This window comes from Theobroma umbraticum, unplaced genomic scaffold, assembly GCF_002168275.2.
Source record: "Theobroma umbraticum cultivar Fairchild unplaced genomic scaffold, ASM216827v3 scaffold_81.0, whole genome shotgun sequence".
Taxonomy (NCBI): domain Eukaryota; kingdom Viridiplantae; phylum Streptophyta; class Magnoliopsida; order Malvales; family Malvaceae; genus Theobroma; species Theobroma umbraticum.
Genome location: NW_018397268.1, coordinates 4424382 through 4440644, shown reverse-complemented (window position 1 = coordinate 4440644; position 16263 = coordinate 4424382). Strand labels below are relative to the sequence as shown.

General features: G+C 31.6%; 1 long non-coding RNA gene and 1 pseudogene across 1 annotated transcript; both read right to left on the bottom strand.

Moving 5' to 3' along the window:
* Positions 1-3361: 3361 nt before the first annotated feature.
* On the bottom strand, positions 3362-4054 carry LOC149526636 (uncharacterized; annotated as a pseudogene).
* Positions 4055-5070: 1016 nt separating this feature from the next.
* Positions 5071-7608, bottom strand: LOC110424884 (uncharacterized). Its single transcript, XR_002445948.2, has 3 exons — positions 6897-7608; positions 6631-6798; positions 5071-5182 (listed from the first exon to the last, which is right to left on the bottom strand). It is a non-coding gene; the product is annotated as an uncharacterized LOC110424884 (long non-coding RNA).
* Positions 7609-16263: the final 8655 nt, after the last annotated feature.

Sequence of the window (16263 nt, the reverse complement as noted above, 5' to 3'; positions counted from 1 at the left end):
GTTTTGGCTTCTGTCATTGCTTTGTTCCTCTCTTCTGAAAGCATGTCTCTTAATTAATCGGAATAAATTTTTTCCCCATATTCGTCAAACCAAAACATCCTGATTTGTAGCCCAAACACAATTTTCCTACATAAAAATAATAGAGTAACTAAAAAAATTGTCTTAATGCCTTGGAAAAATAAGTTATAACTTAAATTAAAACCAAACGTAGTACCTGAAATTTGTTAAACATCAACTCCTTTATGTCATTAGGAACTTTCTTCCACGTTGGCCATGGACCGTTGAAGCAATTTTTTATGATCCTTGTTATTGTAGTTGTAACCCCTCGCTCGAAAAAAGTAATTATACAAAATAAAAAAAATTATTGCATAATATAATATATAACAAATATAAATAAATCTTTCTAATACAATATAACATACCTATCTCCAATAAGAGTTATATGCAATCTTTCTGATGGATTTATAGGAGTTTGTAATCCCACACCAGGCCCCCTACCTTTTGACCTTGAGGATGTACCATCTACACTTGCATCTATATCAATAGATGTGGATCTAGAAGAATTGTGAGTAGATGTCTCATTATCTACTTGCTCTGTAAATACCGCCAACAAAGAAGGTGGCTCAAAAGGTACGTCATTGAATTGTTGCATCTGTGGTTGAATGGATGGATCAGCAAACATAGTAGCACCTGTAGGCAACGACATAATTCCAGAGGTATTTGTCGCTCTAGGTCTCAGTTTTGAATGCTTCCCTTTAACCATAATTCCTACAAAAATTCCATATTATTAAAACTAATACACAGAAATTTTAAAAAAATAGTTAAGTAAATTATAAAATTGTTAAATTACAACAATCGAGAGTAATTCCTATGTATGTGTACAATAAAAGATGCCATTAGTAGTTTTAATGTATACATTGAGAATATAAACAATAATAATTGTATAACATGTGAACATTTTTCAATAGTAATAACTAAGGTAAACAACTACGTAACAAAAGATACAAACAGAATATTATATATGTCTACCATCATCAATCACTTCTAGAAAAAGCAAACTTATGTTTTTCATTATTATCACTATCATCACTAAAAGTTTCTTCATTTTCATCTTCAACTTCTTCTTCTTCATCTTTATCTCCGTCCATGTCATCTTCTTCATCTTCATCTCTTTGCATGTCATCTTCTTCATCTTCAATTAAGAGATTAACCTCTTCATAATCACCACTTGCTAGAACTGTAGGGTTTTCAAGTTCTCCCGAGGGAGTAACATTTATTAGAATAGGTACATCATTATCTTAGTACACTTTTTCATTCATATCAGTTTCATTTTCTCTATCTCAACTACTAAGAAGCTGAAATCTACTTCTAACTTTTGCTTTAAATACTGCCCACCAATCACGTCGATCTCTTTTGGTAGATAGGTAACTACTGTAATAAACTTGTTGAGCTTGTCCAGCTAAAACAAATGGTTCATTAGTTGCAAGTATTGAGTTGTGTTTAATTTCAACAAGACCATGACATGGGTCTACCTTAATACCCTTTTTCGTGTCAAACCAATGGCACTTAAATAGCACAAGTTTGTTTCCGAAACCAAAATACTCCAACTCCATTACATCGACCAAAATGCCATTGAAGTCACGCTCATAATCATTGTAACAACTCCCTTTTATGCATACCCCACTATTCATTGTCTTACGATTCTGCCCATAGTGTAGGGTATGAAACTTAAAACCATTGACGAAATATCCTTTGTAACACCTTATCATACAGCCTGAACCATGAAAGATTTCAAGTATGCATGGGTCAATATCATCCGTACGTTCCGCAACCTACCAACATTTAATACAAGATCCAGAATGGTTAACTTAATGAAGTAATGCATATTTGTTATTAAAAGATCACATATACTTTACATAAACTTACATATTATCTAAACCATTTCATGAATCTTTCATCACGTACTTTTTCCAATTCATCTTTAGATATATCAACCTCTCTTTTCACCATATCATCAAATATCCTATCATCATATCCATATTTTCGAATTTAAGTTCATTAGTATGATCAATCATTTAAGTTTATGGCAGAGTAGTACTTACTTAATGTATGGGAGCATTTCTTCGCAATTCATTAAAACATATAGCTCAACAGCATAAAACTTATCCTTATTTAAAAATCGAGATTTATCTAGTGGACTAAATGCTCTGCTAGGATGAGTGAAAATCGAAAGACCACCACAAGAGTCCATATCTCCCCTATCATCATTACGTGGCACACGGTTTAATCTTGTTCGCACCGTAGGTTCAAAATACAATGAGCAAAATGAAGAGATTTCCTTGATCATGTATGCCTTGCATATAGATCCTTCAACAAAGGCACAATTTTTCACTTTCTTCTTCAAATCATGCAAAAACCTAAACATCATAATATTCATGATACTTAATTTAAATAGCTAAAAATATTGTAATAAACTATTAGAATTCTGATAATAGATATAATACGTTTCAAATGGATACATCCATCGATACTAGACGGGTCCACCAACTTCTGCCTCATAAGGTAAATGAATTGGAAAATGCTGCATACAGTCAAAGAAATCGAGAGGAAAGATCTTTTCTAGTTTACATATAGTTTCACATATTTTCCCATCCAAAGCTTTCATGTGATGTACTATATTTCAATTGAGCATAAATCTCTAAAAAAATGATATATCTCAGTAATCGCATCCCAAACTGAGTGAGGCACCATATCCCGAAAGACAATTGGTAGCAATCGTTGGAAAAAAACATGACAACCATGACTTTTCATCCCATAAAATTTATAATCGATCTCATTAACACACCGAGATATGTTCGATGCAAAACTATCAGGTAATCTCAATTGTTTCACCTAAGCACAAACGAGTTTTCTTTCCTCCTTACTTAAGTGTACGAAGCCTTTGGCTTCAAAATTCTTCCATATGTTCAACTAGTTCCAATTCTGGACCCTTGTAGTACACATTCAAATCTTGCCGTGCCTTTAAGTTGTCTTTCGTCTTCCCCTTAACATCCATCATTGTGTTGAATATATTCTCAAATACATTACGTTCAATATGCATCACATCTAAATTGTGATGAACAAAAAGCGTATGCCAATACAGTAATTCTCAAACTATACTCTTTTTCACCCAATTATGACTTACACCATAACCCAGAATCTTTTCTTCACCACATTTTGTTCCAAAGGGGATATTATGAAGCAAATTCAAGCGTGACAATATTTCTTCACCTGATAAACGAGGAATTGAGAAGTCACGCTCAACTCTTTTCCTATGAAATTTATCTCTCTGCTTTCTAAAAGGATGATTAAGTGGCAAAAATTATCGATGACAATCAAAAAAATAAGGTTTCCTACCATGATCTAATATGAAAGCCTTAGACCGTTCCATGCAATAAGGACATGATAATCGTCCATGAGTGCTCCATCCTAACAACATACCATAAGCAGGAAAATAATTAATTGTCCACAACAATGCTGCCCTTAGTTTGAAATTTTGTTTTCTATAGGCATCATATGTGATAACACCCTCGGTTCACAATACTTTCAACTCATCTATCAAAGGTCTTAAGAAGACATCTATGTTTTGGCCTGGACTTTTCTTTCCCGGAATAACCATATTAAGAAATATATATGGTTTTTTCATACACATCCATGGGAGTAAATTGTACACAGTGAGCATTACTGGCCAAACAGAATAAGGTATTGTAGTTTGTCCAAAAAGATTGCAACTATCAGTACATAATCCTAGTCTTACATTCCGAGCTTCCATTGCAAATAACTCATGTGTGTGGTTAAAGTGTTGCCAAGCCTCACCATCAACAGGGTGTCTAAGTACTCTATCATCACTTCGGTTCTGCGCATGCCACGTCATATGTTTAGCAATTTTTCCTGACATATAAAGCCTTTGAAGCCTTGGTATAAGTGCCAAGTAACGTAAAATCTTTAAAAAGAATTTCTTCTGCTTTTTCACACTTGATCTCATTGGTTTATACCGAGGATGATCACATATCATACAATACTCAAATTCAGCAGTTTCCTTATAAAAAAAATGCAATTGTTTTTACAAGCATGAACTTTGATATATTCAAGTCCAAGTTTTGCCATCTTCTTTTTCATTTTGTAGAAGTCAGTTCGTAAAGTTTCATCTGATGGCAACATATTCTTGAACATCTCCAACAAACGATCAAAACACAATTCACTCAAATTGAATTTTGATTTAACATTTAAAAGTTGCGACACAGCTGAAAGCGTTGTATGCTTGGTGCAACTTGACTACAACGATTCATCCGCATTTCATAACAAAGAGTAAAAGCTACCCTTATATGGATTTGGATCTTCCTCCACAAAACTTGATTCATTACCATGACTACAATTGAAACCAACTTTCGGACCCATAGCATCCCTAACCATTCTAGCATATGGATTTTCTATTTTCGCATCATATGTAGGTTGCTCATATTCCTCATATTCCCCATGACTAGCATATGGTTCTCCTTGCATGTCATCTCCACTTCTAGATGATTGTCCAACATCATATTCCCCATGTAAACTCCATAATGTGTAAGCACCAATAAAACCCTTTTTTAAGATGTGATCCGTCACCTTATCGGAATTTAAAAACTTGTTGCTACACCGAGAGCAAGGACATCTAATCTTATTCTTCCACATAAATGTACCATTAGATAATGCAAAGTCAATGAATTGTTGAACTCCAATTATAAATTCTTGTCTAATGAATCCATCAGAAGTTAGTCGATTGTACATCCAAGATCGATCTTGCGTCATTTTGCACCCCTAAGTTGCACAGAATATGACGATCAAGAGAAATTCCTATTCAGGTTTGCAATTGAAAAGGTGTAAAAAAATATACACCAAGCTAATAAATCATTAATTTGTTAATTTGAACGTATAAAATATCTAACTTAAATATAACATACAAACATCAATTCAGTAAACCCCAAACCAAACTCAGTATCAAAGAACCCATTATTATATATATGAAGACAATCAAAGTGTAAGTCACGAGGTCGCAAAATTGTTGAGCAAAATTATACTAACCTGCAACAAAAAGGCCTATTTTTGCTGGCAATCCAAATGATGTGTTGCTTTTCATCTGTGATGCAATGTGTAATCAATCAACCTACGATAGATTAAGACAAGTATCAACCGCAATTCTCAATGTGATTATTGTCAATGCTTAAGATGCTCTATTAAAATAGTGCACTTTATACTAATTGAAGGAATCGTTGAAAAAAGAAAAGTTAAGCACAGAAAACAAGGAACTGTGCCATATGGTTCCTTGTCCGAAGTTTACTCTTTGACCATATTTTCCATATAATGTTTACTCTTAAATCTAGCCTACGTATTTCGATGTCGGTATAAAATCATTAAACATAACTAAAGTGAACTATTTAGAGATTTGGTTCTGATAGTAGTGAAACTCTGTAACATTGATTAGGTGAGCAATAAGCTTTGCAAATTAGTTTAATAATGTTTAAATGATTTTTTTTGAAGGAAAAAACAAACATCAATTTTACGGTAATTCTTCGAATCACAAAGGTAATTCACCCAAATATAATAATTGGTTTGAAGGACTAATAACCCTAAATCCTGGTATTCAAGAATCTATGCCACATCTTTTGTAATTAAATAACAAACTTAAAACAGTAAGGTATTGCATTTAAATCTTAGATATATGAAAATGCAGCATATAAAAGAACGAAAATGGTTTGCTTAATTAATTGGATTTAAAAATATTTTTAGAATGAACATTATTTGATAAAATAAAAATTCTTATTTGCAAATTGAATAAATTTCATTGAATATTAATAATAAAAAATATTTTTAATGACAATCATTTGCTGTAATTAAAAAGTACAATTTAAAAATGATGATATTATAATTTAAATAAATTTATTGATTAAAATAATAATACCTAAACATTACCATATCCATCTATACATTTATGTATATTGTACAATGTATAGTGGTCATTCATAATTTAATAATTAAATATATTCATATAATCACAATGTATTTAAAGTTAATATTTTAAAACAATTAAGACATTAATAAATTATTTTTTATTAATTAATATATATTAACAATTTATAAATAAGATCTGAATTAATTAATCAAGTTTCATGATTTCAAAGATTTTAATTTATAAAAATTTAATTCTATTTGTATTACAAATTGTAAATATTTCTTTTACTTTTTGAGCACATGTCACCTGACTACTTGCACATACTTCCTAAACATAATTGATTATGGATTACAATAAGATTAAGAATTTCAGTTATTATATAATTAAAATAATCATTATTAATTTTTATGTACTCACTTATTGTAATCATCCTGTAACGGTCCCAAAAAGTAACTACAACTCTATGAATGACATATTGGCATTTATTCATCTGGAAAACCACCCCCGATATTCAAATCACCCAGTAAAAAGCCAGGAACACTACTTGACCATTTTTCAAACACATTGTTCTAGGGATTAAAATGCCTCCATAAATTTATGAAACAACTTAAATGCATTTTTGGATGTTGATATGAATTACATTGTGATAAATTTTAGTATACCCTCTATGCCCGAAAAGCCTTCTGAATCTAAGCAGCAGCTATCTCTTTAACCAGCATTCGAGGAACACCAAGACTGCTCTGTCAACCAGCAGTAGTTGCTGCACTCATTGCCTCTTCAGAAGCATCGACACTCCCTTCTCCATTTGGTTTTTCCTTAGCTTAGTGTACCTGTAATCATAAGGTATGAAAGCAAATTAAAGAAATGAAGAATCACATAAACAAGATCATAGAATAGGCTACAGCATGGTCTGAGATGCAGAACACACCCCCACGAGTAGCAGCAACCCAAAAACACAGAATTTTCAAACAATGCAACACTTCTGTCCCAAAATCAAACTCACAGCAGACAATGCCCAAATCGAAAAATTGCAGATATCCCTGTGAAAAACAAAGCAAATTAGAACAAAAAATTGCAGCCAACGAAATGCCCAAATCACAAACCCAACGGAATTATGAAATTCTAGCCATGGTCAGCCAAATCAAAAAACAAAAAATTGAAGGCAAATGAGAACCCAAAAACACAGGCAGAAAGTTCAAAACGAGATCCCTCAAACAGAAGGAAAAAGCTCCAACCGACAGATCGGAGGCTTCACCGTCAAGGAGGCTGGGCTTCGGCGTTTCTGCCGGAGATGTTCGATTCAGAATCTTCCAGCTGACAGATTGGAGGCTTCATAGTCGAGGAGCCTGGGCTTCAGCGTTTCTATCGGAGTTCTTCGCAACGGAAACTTCCAGCCGACAGATCGGAGGCTGGGGTTCGGCTTTTGTTCCGAAGATGTTGGCTTTGGATTTTCCTATCTTTTTCACCTTATTTGCACCTCGGTTCAAAAAGAAAGGAAAGGTGGATGGAGGCCGTAGAGAGGCGGTCGGCAGATAAGGAGGACGTCGGAGGAGGGTCGATATTTGCCTGGTTTTACAAGAGAGGGAAGAGGAAGTTCATAAACAGAATAAAATACCGAAAGGGAAGGAAGAAAGAGAGAGCCGGACACCATGTAGTGTAAAAATGTGTTGAAAAAATAAGTTGGGCTATAGCCCATGAATGGTAGCCGGACACCATGTAGTGTAAAAAGTCCAAGGGTGGTGGGTTTAATTTCAGTCTATGCAATAAGTCTTTGGATCATTTTTATATTTTGCACTCCATATCATATCCATCCATACACAAGTTTGAGGGTCTATAGTCTTTATATGAACAAAAGTTTAAATAATTTATATTTTATTATCCCTAAGCCCTAAATTTTAAATAAAAGGAAATTTTAGTATATTTATATTATACTTACTTACAATGAATAATAATATAATAATATAATATCTTTAGATATTCATAATATATTGACATTAATTACAATGTAAATATATATTATTATAAATTTGAACAAAATTAATATTATTTTATTATTTATTTGTAATATAATATTTAATAATTATTAAGTACATTTAGCATTTTGTAAATTATTAATTACTTTGTTATAATAAGCATAAATAATTTGTTTTCAAAAGTATGCAATTTTATTGCTTGAGACCAACGTCAATATAATTTTATATGATTTTACAAATTACATAAAAAATTAAAAACATCAAATAACCTAATGCACCCAAAATATCCACTATTAAGATATTAGATATCTAATATAATAATTACCCATCCTATAATAAAATTAATACATTTTATATAAAACCATCTTTGATTTACAATCACCAATTATCACTAATGTAGCTAGAACCTAACCATTCACAGTTTATTACCAAAAGCTAACTATTTAAAATATTTCCTACTGCCTATTCATATTCAATCATAAACTCTAGTGATCCACTTAACTTAAGAATTTTTTTCTAATCAAACCAAAAAGTTATAGTCAAGTCTTTACTCAAGATAATTAAACTGAGCCAAAATTTTGATAGCTGTAGTCCTTATCCATCACTAATCACTAATATGTTAATTTTTTATAATATATATTTTTATGTATTACTTTATTATTATATATATGATATGAAAAAAATATGTTTTAAAAAATAGATAATAATCCCTAATAATGTTATTAAAGTATAATCATATACATGAATTAAATTTAATAAAGTTACTAATTAAGGTTATAATTACTAATAAACTATTATTACTTTCTCTTTACTATATTATTGAATTTTATCACCTATTTGTATGAAATAAAACATACTTATAATTTTAATATTATAAATTTCAGTATGTTTATATTTAATTTTATTAATATATTTCTTATAAAAGATTAATTCAACTTTAAAATTTTTTTAATATATTTAAAATAAAGAAATTAAAGAATAGTAATACTGACGAAATTTTCCAACAGAAAATTCCATTGGAAAATATACTGGATTTTAAATTTTCCTTCACTTTTTTTATTTTTCAATGGATTTCCAACGGAAATTCATAGGAAATTCCGTTGGAACGTTTGGAGGCAATTTTTTTTTTCAAAAACTTTTCCAATTGATTTCCAACAGAAATTTTCCGTTGGAAATCCGTCGTCAAAAATCATACGAAAATTCCGTCGAAATTTCGTTGGAAATCCATAGCAAATTTCCAACGGAAATTTTCCGTCGGAAAAACCTCATTTTCTTGTAGTGTGTTAACAAAAGCTTAGGCGCCTCGGCGCCTAGCTCTCAGCATCTAGGTGCCAAATGCAATGTCCAACATGTTAAAACAAGCCATAAAAAAGAATCCAACATGTTAAAAAGGCACCAACCCGTGGGATCCTAATTGCCGACACATAATTCTGCACATTATTGGCCATTCGATTTTACATTAAATGGCCATAAAAAAGGGTATACATACAACCATTTTTAAGGGCTAAAGAGAAAGCATCCTGAAGAGCAACTTTAAAGGCAAAAAAAAGCTTTCCATAAGGAGAAAAGAAGAGGAAAAATCTTGAAGAAAAGCTTGACAAAGCTGCACCGAAAGAGCATAATCCCCTGCTTTAGAGCAGGGTTCAAATCCCTCTCCTCCAATTATTAGAAAAAAAAACTACACCAAAAGAGTTTTCTTTCACTAGCTTATTTTTCTCTCTCTAAATCTCCTTGTATAAATGCTTAGTTTTGTTGAAATTTTGTTGTGGGTTACTGAAACGTTAAGCTAAACTTTCCTTTTAGGATTATGGTGGACATTAATGTACAATTTGGATGCTTAATTGACTATTACTTGTGTTTATGGAATATTTAGTATTTATCCAAATCTGCACTTATTTCCCATTTTATTGATTAATCACCAATAAGATGTGTATAGGTTTTTAGATAAAACTTGATAAAGTTAGTCTAAAAAGACCATGGTTTGGGTAGTATATGATCATTGCAATTAGGAATTAATTGGGTGGTTTATTAATAGGGTAGCCATACACCTATTAACCATATACAGTCAATTTATATGACCTACACTTAAGGAACTTTGCTTAATTAATTAGCTATAGACATATATAGAATATATTTAAGTTAGGCCATTGTATGATAGCTCGACGTAGGATCGTACATGCTTAAAGATCCTAGGCTAGTAATAGTTTTCCATAATAGTAGATAATTAGTCCATCTTAAGTCCAAATGAAGCATTAATTGAAACTATAATCCTAGGTACTTCCCCACTATTTTCCAACTCAATTTACTTGCATTTTTTTTAGCTTAGTTCAATAGGTTAGCCTTACTACTTTAATTTTCATTTTCATTTTATTTCCAAACTAGATTTCCTTGGATAAGATTAGATTGCACAATTTTAGTAATTAGTAAGAATTTGATACAATTCCCTATGGAGACAATAACTTACTCACTATTATACACTTGTTGACCATGTGCACTAGCATGATGTTTTGCTAATTTGATAAAAGTTTTAGAACAAATTGTCTTGATAAATTAGCAAGCAATAGCAAAGCATAATCCAATGCGGCATGCATCATATGCATTTTAATTAAACCCACTCACAGTGACAATCGAAGGCATATTCCACCACCAATCTCCAATTTATGGCTTTCAATTGTCTTTCAGCTCAACAATGGGTTAAATGGCTCTGATTTCGCCTTAAACACACCAACACATCAAAATATTATTTATTTCTTGGATTTTGAAAGTATCTAATTTTTTCAAAATACCCTAATTCAATATATAAACTCAAATCCTTTAACAATGAGCTAAATCCTCACTTTAGTAGCTGGGTTGCCTAAATCTTAGCTCTTAATTCCTACCAAACTCAAAGGAGAAAAATCTCACCAAGTTGGACTAAATTGATTAAATTGAAAATCAATTGGTGAAAAGGTGTAATATTATCTCTAGAGGAGTTTTTCAAGCTCCGATCTACTCTAAATTGCTCCAAAAATCCATTTAGGGATTAAGGTTTTTGATAAGTAAAGTGAAAGAAAGGTTTTAGGTTTGTTTAAAATGAGTGGAATGCCCGAAACCCCTTTTTATTTTTGCCAACACCTAGGGATGTATCAATACATTTAGGAATGTGTCAATACATTTACACGAGTTTTGACTAACTCTATAGATACATTAGGTAATGATAAAAATCATGCAAAATGCTCATTACTCAAAATGTATCGATACATGGAGAATTCTATCGATACTTTTCCCCCTGAATGCTCTTTGTTTCAAATCTATTGATACATTTGAAAAATGTATTTATATATGTTCATCTTTATTCAAATCTATCGATACAGTATCAGTAGAAAATCCCTTGTATGCCTTAATTTGTTCTACTTGCTAAAAATGTATCGATACATTCGGGAATGTATCGACACATTTTCCCCTGTAGGCATATTTTTGACCTTGTAAGCTTCCAAAAATCCAAATTTAACACCCTAATATCATTCTTGCTTAAATCACAATTCACATAACTATTATAACTCATCATTCTTGTACATATATCCTTAAATATGACATCAAATTTAAATCAAAACCTCAAGCTATAGGATTTACATAACACCTTTTATTTTTTATATGAACTAAATTTATTGAAAATGAATTATGAAATATATTGTATCTTGAGGACTTTGGTGGTATGTTAAATAAGCTAAGTGTATAAAGCCCATATTTTGACAATTAGGCAATTTTAAGAGAAATGATGAATTAATCTTTGAAGTTTGAGGTTTTGATTTGTGTTTTAGGTGATTTTTAAGGATATATGTATACAATTTTGAGTTATATGAATCATATGAAGTGTGATGTTAATAAGGAATGATTTTGAGGTGTTAAGTTTGGATTTTTAAATGTTTGGAAGGTTGAAAATTTCTTACAAGGGAAAATGTATTGATATATTCCTCCATGTATTGATATATTCTTAGCGAGATAAACTAGACAAGGCAAACAGGAGATTTTTTATTGATACATTCTTGAATGTATCGATAGATTTGAATAAGGATAAATATCTATCGATACATTGTCCAAATGTATCACTAGATTTGAAGCAGAAAGCACCTAGGGTGAAAAGTATCGATAGATTTTCCTCATGTATTGATACATTTTGGGCAGTGAGCATTTTGCTTGATTTCTATCATTACATTGCCCTAATGAATCAATAGATTTGGTCGAAACTTGCGTAAATGTATCGATACATTCCCAAATGTATCGATACATCACTAAGTAAAGGTAAAAACAAAAAAGATTTGGGCTATCCACCCATTTTAACAAAACCCTAACTCTCTTTCTCGTTCTACCACTTCAAAATCCTAAGCCCTCAACTAGGTTTAGAGGCCATTTGATGTAAATATGAGCTTGGAAAATATTATTGAGGTAAGATTATGCCTTTTTACCAATTGATTTTCAATTTAATTGGTTAATAGCCTAGAAATGCACGTTTCAAAAAAAAAAGACATAGAAATCCAAATTTTCCATATTTAGTGAATCCCCCTCAATTTTGCTAGAATTTGGAGCTTAGATTCGTGCAATTCAACTTCAAAGGTATGGGTTTAGCTCATTATTGAAGAATTTCAGCTTGAATCTTGGATTTTTAAGAATTTAGTTATTTTTGGACAGTTGGAGAAATTTTGAAAAAAAGGAATTAATTATTAATTTAATGTTTTGATGTGTTTTAAGGGAGAAATTGAGCTATGTGACTCATTGGCGAGTTGGAGGATGATTGAAGGCTAAAGTTCAACCTAGTAGTAAGAGCACCTTTAATTTATCATTGTGAGTGGGTTTAATTTAAATGCTTGTGATGCATGAAGCCTTGTTATAGGTGCTGCCATGGTACTAGATTAGAAATTTATGTATAAATGTATATAATTGCCTAGATGAATGTGCTTAGGCTAGAAAACAACAATATATGTGATTATATACTGTGTTGTGGCCCTGAGTGCAAGCCACTTAGTGCCCTATGTTATGTGAGCCTAAACTAAAAAGTCTAGAGGATATGATGAATGTCTAGGAGTAGATTACTCAAGACAAATAACCCCTTGGTGGGTTATGGGCCTTTAATGCCTTAAAGAATTAAAGGCACCTAGATGAAACATTGAGCTAGAAACATCTACAACTCATTAAGAGATGACTTTGTTATGATGCCATCTGTCTGAGCATACTCTAAGTGATGTCATCTGTTGGGAGATTACTCTAGACGATGACTCTGATTCTTCATTTGTTGCTTTGACACGCACATGATTTGTTTCTTCGCCGATGGTTTTGTTTGTGATTTAACTCTGTCGGTTGGCCACTGTACTTGATTTGATGATGTCCAAGGAAAGACTACTCTATGATTTTAATGTGGACTGTGATGGATGTGACGTAGCCTCAAATAAGGTTAGATAGCTCTGATTCAAATTTGATATGATACTCTAGCAACTAAGGAACGCTTATAGAGAATGATTTGAACGGCTTTAAGGATAAGCCTAATGATATACACTATTATGGAGACTTCTAGGAATGATTGATGTACCTATAGTATTGGAGATGTGTGTAGACTATTTCATTGCATTAATAGTGAAATATTTGAATATATGTTTACATATATGTTTGATTATCTGCACCTTCTTATTGAGTATTAGTGAAATATAAAGATATCCAAAACCTGAAAGCTTTGACTCGTTCATTTGACCTTCGTCAACTGGTGCTTCATCACTAATATTTGACTATTTACTACTTGATCTTATATCTACTGATAGCAACAAGGCTCTCCTCATAAGTGTAAACCTTGAGAAGTTGCAAAACTATATATCACTTTTTTCCCAAGAAAAAAGAAATCTTAGTAGAGGAAGGATAACCAAATCGTAGCAAGGCATGGAAAACTTTGGGATTTATACTCCTTGGTTGAAACAAGGTTGAAACAACCAAGGTTGATCCTAATATTGATTCTATTTCAAATTCCTCCCAAACTCAAGGTTGAAACAACCAAGATTTTTGAGAATCAAACGTCTAATTATTAGCCTAAGATTTTTGAAAATCAAATCTTCTAATTACTAGCCCATACGCAAGATTACAGCAAATGTACTACACTAAATGACTGCATTCCAAGCTATAAACAAGATTACAGCAAATGTTGACAGAATGAAGTAATATTAATTATATATAAATATTTATATTTAACGCACTATCAATATATTAATTTTAAAATTTTCAAAAAATAAAAATTCTATCCGCTGTTAATGAAGGAGAGATTACTACCTCATTAATGAAAGGATTTTAAATTTTAAAATTTCTTAGAAGCAAATAAATATGATTTTTGTTGTCTTTTACTATCTTTTTTTTGCCTTAATTATTTTAGGATTAATCCAATTTTCACTCATTCTTACGGCCATAAACTTCTTCTTCTTTTTTTTTTTTTAAGAAAAATAAATGGAAAGATTGAAAAAGGAAGGTAGAGGAGAAGAAGAAGCCTAAGGTGATGATAATTCCTAAAACATAAAACATGAGAGAGAAGTGGATAAACATAAATGAGTTATATTATCTAAACATGTTTCGACTTAAGCTTGAAAAAGAAATTATAAGCAAAAATATTTAATTGACAAGGGAAGCTTGATTTGGATGCCATGAATCTATTTAATTTAAGAAAAAACTCAAAGTCGGGTATTTTTTTCTTTGGTTATATGATAGCTAGCCATGTAAACGAAAGGCAAGTTACAACATTGAAAAATGATGAGAATAGATCCGTGCAAGGCTTTGATAGGCTTCTTTCATGCAAAGAAATAGTTCCATCAAATGTGGATGGTTCAACATATGTTGACTTAATTGCTAGTGTAGGATTGATTGTTTCTCAGTCTCTTAAAGCCTTGAGTGTCCATACTTGTACATTTGGACTCATTTGGACGTATGTGTCTTAGACATGTTGAATGCAGATTGGTTGTTTAAAAAAATTAATTGCTAAGTGGAAGGTCACAAGATGGGGATGCTGATCACGTGTTAGCAAAAGAGGGTGTTGGATTAAGTGAGTATAAATTATGAGCTGGTATTCTTCCTTAAATGTGATATTTTGAGAAGATTTTGCAAGCAGATCCCATTGGGAGTCCATCTCTAGTGTACATGCTAGATCGGGTTGTACTAGTGTTATAAATCTACAGTTTGTGTCCTATTATAGTGCTCTAGTCCTAGTTGATATTTAAATTAAGGACGGTGGATGGGTGGAATTTTTTAAAATTCGAATAAATCGGATTGACTGGAAGTGTGGATTGAATAAAAAGCGGGTAAATGTGTGGAGATGGCCCATTGTTTTCCTTTTTGGATAGCAGCTGGGAGTCACAATAGGTTTGAAAGCTTTTAGTATGAGGTGGAGGAATTAGTATGTCTCATGTACTTTTGTTGGGAGTGGGTGGGTCTCTCGTGTCTCTTGGTTGGGAGTGAGTGGTTACTCACCTATTACCTACCCTTCTTCTGCTGCACCTCTCAAATCTTTCTATTTATTGAGAGTTGAGTTGAGTTAAGAGGATGCTTATTGTGGGATGATCTTGGTGGATCTCTGTAGCTTTTTGTAATTTTGTTCAAGTAATGCAGTTTCTGACATTTGCTTTTAAAAAAAATTATTTTTTCCTGATTTTTAAAAAAAACATTAAGGCATGAAAAGAGGGTAAATTTTTACAAATAGTTATATAAATGGAAAGATGAATGAAACTTTTCACACAATCCCCTCTTTCGCTAGAGCGTTCGCTTATACAATCTTTTCTTCTGCAAGAGCATTCACTTCTACAATAGCGTTGAACATGAAGGTTTTGGTTGTTATAGTTTCATTAATTCCATCTACTTCCATTTATCTCTGCAAATGGTTCAAACCAGGGGTGGAGCATCCCTATTGGGGGGCACAAATGTTTCGTTGTTTAATATTTAGTGTAATATGGAATGCACAAATGTTTGAACCAGGACGGAGTTAATCAATTTTTATTAAGAGATCAAAGGTTAAAAAAAATAAAAATTAAAAATTTTTAAAACTAATATGCTAAACTTAACTATTAATAATTAAAAGATTTATAATAGACAATAATTTTATGTAACATGTAAATCAAAAAAAACAAAAAAGAAAAAACTTATAATAGTACTTTAGAAAAATTTTGTTCGACGATGGTAGTATCCTTTTTCATATAAATAACTAAATTATTTGTTAAAAACTTATCATCCATTTTGTTTCGAAATCTCATCTTTTTTAATACAATCAATTAAAAAAATTAATGTAGTCAACATCAATATTTTTATTTTATTATATTTAAGTTT